Below are 8,491 nucleotides of genomic sequence, written 5' to 3'. Positions count from 1 at the left end.
ACCCCATCTCTACAAAAAATTATAAAACTCAGCCAGGTATGCACCTGTAGTCCCAGTTACTTGAGAGGCTGAAGCAGGAGGCATCACTTGAGCCTAGGAGTTCAAGGTTACAGTGAGCCATGATCATGCCACTGCACTCCAGCCTGGGCAACAGAGCTAGATCCTGTCTCAAAAAAAAATACCGGGAGTTCAAGAAAAGGCAAGGTGGTTAAAGTATTAAAAGCAGTGGTCAGGGGAAGCCTGGCCAGGAAGGCAAGATTTGAGCAAATACTGGAAGGAGGGAAGGGAGTGATCCACGGGAGGGACAGCCGAGCAAAGGCCCTGTCGTGGAAGCAGAATAAGAAGCAGGGGCCAGGCTGGGGGAGCAAGAAGCCCGTGGGAGGCCATGGAGTCAAAGCAGAGTGGGGCAGGTCATGCAGGGCCTGATGGGCCCTGGGGAGGACTTTACTCAGGGCAGCCCCTTTACTTGGGGCAGCATGGCACCCTGGGAGGATTCTGGGCAGAGGAGTGATGCAAAAGTTTACAGCACTCCTGTGGCTGCGGAACAGATTGAGAGGGTGGTGTGGAGAGGAGCAGGGAGCCTGTGGATAGGAGTGATGGTCCAGATGGAGACAGGGGCAGATGGACCCAGGGTGGTGGCCACGGTCAGGGGAAAGGGGACAGGTGCCGTGTGGGTTTTGTGCAGCTGGAGCTGCTTGGCTTTGCTGAAAGGTTGGGCATGGGCATGAGAGATGGACTTGGCCTGGCCACCGCAGGATGGAACTGCCTGGCACCACCCCTGGAACAAGCCACAATAAGCTGCTCATGCCAGCCCTGTGGGGACTGTGCTGCCTTCTGGTTCCCGATTGAGAACCAGGATGCAGCAGGGTGTCCCAGGTGTGGACAGGCTGTCAATGGTGCCTGTTTCCCACTGTCCTCAGGCAGATGGCAATTTCCCCAGCCTCTTGCACAGGCCTTTGTAAGGGGACCGAGCAGGGCCATTGGCACCTGGGCTGGGTGGGGCTGCGGCCAGCTGGGTTAGAGCAAGGCTCAGAGGCAGGAATGGATGAAATCAAGGCCCTGAGGCTCCTTTCTGGCAGGCAGGAAGCCCCCCAAGTGCCCTGGCTCCTGGAAGGAGGAAGGAAGGGAGCAGAGGGTGGCTCAGAGAAGCCTGGCCTGGGGCAGGAAGGTGTCGAGGTGGCTCTGTGAGCCTAATATGGGCCTGGACTCAGAGTGCACTAACACCTGCCACCTCCTCCATCTACTGCCTCAGCAAGGTCTTTAGGGCCTCCCTTTATTTCCCCTAAATGGGATCAAAATGCCCCTTGTTGATGAGACTAAATGAAGTCATTTATGAAAATATTTAGCATCACCAACACTTTACAACCTTATGTGGAGTTGGGGCAGGTGCTGTTACCTGGGGGTTATGAGACAAATGGTTTCACACCCTTGCTCTGTGCTTCTGGGCTTAACTTTTCTGAGCCTCAGTTTCCCCAAAAGTAAGCCCTAATTTTCCTGCCCCATTCCCCTTCCCAGTCAATGGCAACATGACTGGAAATCCTGGAGGAATCAAGTCTGGAAATGCTGGACTTTACTGTTTCTCTCACAAGTCCTGCACTGTGTGGGAGTCCTGCACTTTCCTCTAAGTCCCTCTCCAGCAGTGGGGGCCAGCCTGTGGCTACAGGGCTCTCAGGGCAGGGTATGCCCAGTTCAGACTGGGACCTGTGCAGCCCTGCCCCATTTCTCCCCTTTTGTGTGCTCTGCAGAGATCTAGCGCCACCTCCACCACTGCCCCTGTGTGGAGAGGTCCAGCTGGAAGCCACCAGGAACTCTAGGACATACCCTGTGGCATGGTCCTGGGGCCCTGTGGCTGGAACCTGGCAGGCCCTTGGCGTTCCCTGGTGGCCACCAGAATGGTGCTGCCAAGAAGATTCTGGACATCTCCAGCTCACTCACCTGGACTCCAGACACATTCAGGGCACTGGGTCATCATGGTTCGTGACCATCTCTTGCACTGAAGCCAAGTAGATGGGTTCATGTATCAACTTTCTTTTTCTTTTTTTTAGAGTTCCATTTCTGGAATTTTGGGTTTTTTTTTTGAGACAGAGTCTTGCTCTGTCACCCAGGCTGGAGTGCAATGGCACGATCTTGGCTCACTGCAATCTCTGCCTCCTGGGTTCAAGTGATTCTCCTGCCTCTACCTCCTGAGTAGCTGGGATTACACATGTGTGCCACCATGCCCAGCTAAATTTTATATTTTTATTAGAGATGGGCTTTTGCCATGATCTCTATCTCGAACTCCTGGCTTCCAGCGATCCACCCGCCTCGACCTCCCAAAGTGCTGGGATTATGGGCATGAGCCACCATGCCCAGCCAAAATACAGATTAAATAAGCATAGGATGTTTTTCATACTTCATATCTAAAAGGCCTATTATTTCAGAGTTGTGCTTTCCCCAGTGTTTAGACTGAGGCTAGTTACTTAGCAAACTTGGAATTGCAATAAGATAATGTTTCTTTATCTTATTTAACTTATTGTTATTATCATTTCTTTTGACACAGAGTCTTGCTTTGTTGCCCAGGTTGGAGTGCAGTGGCCTGATCTACACCCACTGCAACTTCTGCCTCCTGGGCTCAAGCCATCCTCCTGCCTCAGTCTCCCCAGTAGTTGGGACCACAGATGTGTGCCCCTATGCCCAGCTAATTTTTCTATTTTTCTGTAAAGACAGGATTTCACCGTATTGCCCGGCTGGTCTTGAACTCCTGAGCTCAAGTGATCTGCCTACTTTGGCCTCCCAAAGTGCTGGGATTACAGGCATGAGCCACCGTGCCTGACAGGCAATGTTCTTTTAGAAAGGAGCTATTTTTTTCCCTTGCTATCTGTGAAAATGCCTTTATTTCTCCCACAGCAACTAGTATTCATGGCTTGTAACTCCTGTTGCTGGTAAGAGAGACATCAGGCTCTTAAAGGACTGGCCAGTTTCTTCTCCACAATGGGCAAATTGTAAGGCCTCTTTCCTCCTGGGGTTTTGGAGACCATGACTCCATAACATGATGGGTGCCAGATGCTCTCTGTTCAGCCATAGCTGGGCTTCAGGAGGGACATACACGTGGTCACTGTATTTACTTTGCTTATTCTCACAGATTGCAGGGGTGTTGAAGGCCAAGACAAGGTGAATGCAGAAAGATTCTAGGGGCCAGCATGATGGTTCATGCCTGTAATCCCAGCACTTTGGGAGGCTGAAACAGCAGGATTGCTTGAGGTCGAAGTTAGAGGTCAGCCTGGGAGACATAGTGAGGCCTCAGCTCTAAAACTAAAATTTTTTAAGTTAAAAAAAATCTTGGCCAGGTTAGGTGGCTCACACCTGTAATCCCAGCACTTTGGGAGGCCAAGGAGGGTGGATCACTTGAGGTCAGGAGTTCAAGACCAGCCTGGCCAACATGGGGAAATGCCGTCTCTACAAAAAATACAGAAAAATTAGTTGGGTGTGGTGGCATGTGCCTGTAGTCTCAGCTACTTGGAGGCTGAGGTGAAAGAATCGCTTGAACCTGGGAAGCTGAGGCTTTGGTAAACTGAGATCACTCCACTGCACACCACCCAGCCTTGAGACCTTGTCTCAAAAAAGGAGGGGGGGCTCTAGGAATGCAGGGATGGTGGCCTAAAGACAGACCTGGGTGGAAGTTGTGTGGTTCTACATTGCTACCAGGAAATTCCAAATATGATCATATACCATGATCAGAAGAGTTCTTGCTCACATTACTTCACACTACTCTGGTTAAAACTTTCATTTGGCAGGGTGTGGTGGCTCATGCCTGTAATCCCAGTACTTTGGGAGGCAGAGGCAGCAGGATTGCTTGAGGTCAAAGTTCGAGGCCAGCCTGGTGGGGCTGAGAGCTGTTGCACATCCAGATTGGAGACATTGTAGGTATAGCTGTGCTGGGTGGGTGGCTCTGGGGCAGGACTCTCCTGTTTGAAAAGGCTCAAGATGTTTAGTTGGCTCTTGAGGCTATAGCCAGGCAACTCTGCATCAAACAGCTTCAGCCAATCAGGGCCAGTGTCTGGGCTCTTGCCTCCCAGACCCTTTTCCTTCCCACCAGGATCCTCAGCTTCCCCCTTCTTAGGCTCAGCACCTGCCCGGGCGGGGCTCTCTGGGAACAGCACCTCATAGGAATTAGGGATCTTCATGCTTAGCAGCTCTGCCACTGCCACCATCACACCATTCCGGTTCTTGGCTGCAGCAGCAGAGACTGTGAGCATGACTGACACCTCACTTCCTTTGCCCTTTTCCCAAGTCGTGGCAGGCAGCTTTCCAGGAACCTCCATGTCGAGAGCCCCTTAAGGTTTGGTATCTGGGAAGACTGGGATGCTGGCCCGAGGAATGAGGGGGATGACAGGGGAGAGAGCCCAGTCCTCTTGCTCCCACCCTCTTGCTCCCACCAGCCTGAGCCCAGATGAGGGAAATGAGGGGCCTCCTCCCCCAGAATGCTCTCAGGGGATGAAGCTGGCACAGTGCTGTCAGGAGAATCGCTATCCTCATCACTCTCCATCCTGACATCCTCAGTCTGATTGTGAGGGGGTGTAGGCAAGATGGCCAGTAGGTCTAGACTCTTCACCTCTATAGCATCCCTCAGTGCCCCTTCAGTATCCCGGGCAGAGGTAGCATCCTTGGGGTGCTCCCCCAGCTCTTCAGATGGAGTGATGCCATTCGCCATCTTCTGCTGCACTGATGGGGGTAGGATGGGGGGCAGCGACGAGGGTGGTGTCTGCGGATTACTCAGGTTATTCTTGGTAAGTAGCTGGGAATAGTAGTCAGGGCCATTCCGAAGGCCCCCTTCAGCTGGCTCTGCCCATTGACTGGACAGCCACTGCCAGAGGGAGCAGAGAGGCTAAAATTGGCAGTGATGGCAGGCTCCATTAGGGGCAGCAGGGACAGCTCCTGTTTCAGCAAGGCCTTGCTGGCCCTGTCCCCGTCCTCCCGTAGCTTCTTTCAGGAGCTCACCAACCTGTTGCTTGCCTTCTGTACCCACATGGGCTTCAGTGTTAAAGGCTTCCTTGCTGCTGCATCCTCCTTGTTGCTGGGGGTACCCTGTAGTTGATCTCAGCTCTCAGCCTCTCAGACCCCCGCCCAGTGCTGAGTTGCACATTCTTTGCTTGGAGTAGCTTCTGCAAGAGCAGATGCCCAGCTTCTGAGTGAGGGCCTGCCAGCAGGAGGTGGTTGCTGGTACCTGGTGCCCCTATGGGCTCCCCATTGGCCTCCCTCTTCACTGACTGGGTTCCCAAGGCACATGACTCTTCCCAAGGCTCTTGCTTGATCCTGAGTTGGGGTGCCTCAGGCACTACTTGTCCATTCACCTGGTCCAGATGCCCCAGTACCAGGCTGCTCTGTTCTGGCTTCTGGGCTTCTGCTAGGTTGTCTGGGGGATCCCAAGGTCCAAGACCCTTGCCAAACAAGGTATCTGCAGGCTGGGCAGCAGCAGGTGAGACCCTCCCAGGAGGCAGCTCCAAGGTTGACCCCTGGGGTTTGGGGGTCCCAGGATGAGTGTGAGGGAGCTGGGCCTTAGTGGGAAGCTGGGAGCTGGGAGCTGGGAGCTGGGGGAAGGTAATTGTGAAGGTCTCTTTGGCTCTTGAGGGCTGGATGGTGGAGGTGTGGGGTGGACAGGGACAAGGCCTGGTCCTGTAGATAAGGCTCCTGGTGGGGCAGGGAGCTGGGGTGGGTCCTGAGGTCGAGGCCCTGCCCCCAGCTCCTGGAGGGGCCTGTCTGGGATCCAGGGAAGCCCCCAGGTTGGGGTTGGCAGCCCAGGAGGCCCTGGAGGGGAGAGGCCTGGGTCCCAGGCTCCTGGTAGGGTGGGGTCTGGCATACTGCCTGACTCTGCTGCAGCTGCCGCTGCATGAGGAGTGCCTGTAGCTGCTGCTGCTGCTGAGGACTTAAGTGCCACAGCTGTGGGTTTTTGGCCAGGACTCCTTGGAGCTGTGCTCGAAGCTGACCCACTGTAGGTATGACTCCAACCCCAGGCAGACCCTGCCCAGTCTGGAGGACAGGTCCTGGTTTGGGAGGTTGTGGCCCTGTATTATTTTGCATGGGCCGCTCTAGCATGGGCTGTTGGGGGCCCAGAAGGTTCTGAGTCATGGACCCAGGCTGCTCCCCTAAGGAAACAGAAGGCCAAGCCAGCAGGTGGGGCATAGATGAGGGCTCAGAAGATGATCCACTGCCCAGCTGCCCATGGCTTCCTCCACCTGCTGTGTGAAACAGGTTAACTTGCTGCTGCTGTTGTCCTGGAAGCCTCAGTGGTGGCTGCAGCTGCAAAGAGTTGGGCTGAGGCTTGGCCTGGGGTTGGACAAGGAGGAGTTGTGAGTCCCTGGAGAGTGAGGGCTTTACCTCTCCTGGTTCAGTGGCCATTGACTCAGGGGTAGTTCCTACTGCTAACTGCCCTCACTGATGTGTAGAGGGCCCCTCAGTGACTTCTGAAGAAACAGCAGTCTCTACAGTGTTTTATTCCTTGCCCATCAAGAGGAGGGTTGGGCCCAGGGCTCCAGGGCTCAAAAAGTGTTGAAGAGGGTTTACTGGCATGCCAGGGCCAAATGCCACCTGCTGCTGCTGTTGTTGCTGAAGAGACAGTAAAGTTCAACTCTGGTTTAAAAGGCCCATCTGCTGCTGCTGCTGCTTCTGCTGTAGCTATTGCTGTTGTAGCTGCTGCTGCTGTTGAAGCTGCTGTAAAGAGCCCATGGACTGGACCGGGCATGGTGGCTCACGCCTGTAATCCCAGCACTTTGGGAGGCTGAGGCAGGTGGATCACGAGGTCAAGAGATTGAGACCATCCTGGTCAACATGGTGAAACCCTGTCTCTACTAAAAATACAAAAATTAGCTGGACATGGTGGCACATGCCTATAGTCCCAGCTACTCAGGAGGCTAAGGCAGGTTGAATCCAGGAGGCGGAGGTTGCGGTGAGCCAAGATCCCATCATTGCACTCCAGCCTGAGTAACAAGAGCGAAACTCTGTCTCAAAAAAAGAAAAAAAAAGAGCCCATGGGCTGAGTGCTCAGTTTGGGCTGCCCACTGTGTGACATTAGACCCTGCTGAAGATGGGACAGTCCTGCCATGAACCCTTGCTGTTGGTGCTGTTGTTGTTGCTGCTGGGCTGTGACCAGCCTGTGTCCCATAAGCCCCTGACCCTGCTGTGTCAGCTGGGGGGAACTGAGCACACGGGACTGGGTCATAAGCACCTGTCTATGAGGGCCCTGGGGGGCCAAAGCTCCAGGGTGCTGCTGCTGCAACACAGCCACTTGGGCAGGGCCTAGCACACCCTGGGGCCCCTGGGATGGTTGAGGGGACAGCTACTGGACCAGGAGACCTTGGTGGCTGCTGGGAGGCAGAAGCCCCTGGGGCTTGGGACCCAGCGCCTGGTTTGTCTGTACTCCAGGACCCTGCCACTGTTGCTGCTGGATTGCCACCTGTCTTAGGGGGTGCTGCTGCTGCTGTTGCTGTTTCTGCTGTTTCTGCTGCTGCTGCTGCTGCTGCTGCTGCTGCTGCTGCTGCTGCTGCTGCTGCAGTTTCTGGGCCAGCTGCATGCATTGTTGCTGCAGCTGCAGCTGCCTTTCCTGTAAAAACCTTGAATCAGGTCCGAGGCCTCAAAGAGCAAGGTTGCCAGGGAAGAAGCCTCCTGAGGGGCCAACCAGGAATCCAGAATGTTGCTGTTGCTGCTGTTGGACCAAAGCTGTGTAAAGGAAGGGGCCACCAGGCCGTCCAGATAGTGCCATAACCCCAGGGGGCAGGTGGAGACCTCCAGCTTGCCCACCTGGAGGCCCCGGTGGTGGCTGCAGCCCATGGCCAGGGAGCAGCTGACCAGGGAGCTTGGTGAGTAGCCAGGAACTCTGGGAAGGGCTGAGAGCCAGCACAGCTGAGTGTTGTTGCTGTTGCTGCTGCTTGTTCTGATATTCTGCAATGAGATTAGTGTGTTCCTTCTGCTATTTCCAGACTTGATCCAGCTGTTTCTGGATCTTGCTCTGCTGCTCTGTAACCAGCTTGAGCTTCTCAGCATCAGCTTCTGGGAACTCACAGCCAGCTTTTTTGGCAGTACGCTGCTTGGCACACAGAGCCTTCTTGTGGCGTACACCAATCTGCTCCTCTAGCACCTGCAACTGCATCTGTAAGAGCTGCTGGGTATGGAACAGCCACTCCTCATACTGCCACTGGTCAGCTTCATTGATAACTCCCTGAGTAAAAGTAGGCAAGTTGGGACGAGGCTACAAGGGATCACCAGCACTATGCTCCTGGACACTCCCAGCTGCCACATTGTTCTCCAGATCACTGCCAGGTCCCCCAGAGAGCCTCTGAGCTAGCAGAGACACTTGTTGCCTGTTCACACCAGGTGCCACCCCAATGCTCATTCTCTACTTCTGCCATCTTCTTTGGATGACACAAGTCAATCAAAACCCCAGGGGAAGGGGAATTAGACCCTATCTCTCAGTAGGAAAGAATTTGTAGCTACCTTTAATCTACCACAAAATGTTATT

At 54.3% G+C, this 8,491-nt stretch overlaps 1 pseudogene; it reads right to left on the bottom strand.

The window, feature by feature from the left end:
* Positions 1-916: 916 nt before the first annotated feature.
* LOC118147468 (histone-lysine N-methyltransferase 2D-like) lies at positions 917-8,365 on the bottom strand (annotated as a pseudogene).
* Positions 8,366-8,491: the final 126 nt, after the last annotated feature.

This window comes from Callithrix jacchus, chromosome 14 (assembly GCF_049354715.1).
Source record: "Callithrix jacchus isolate 240 chromosome 14, calJac240_pri, whole genome shotgun sequence".
Classification (NCBI taxonomy): Eukaryota; Metazoa; Chordata; class Mammalia; order Primates; family Cebidae; genus Callithrix; species Callithrix jacchus.
Note: the sequence above shows the minus strand (reverse complement) of the source record. Positions and strands in the feature narration are given on the sequence as shown.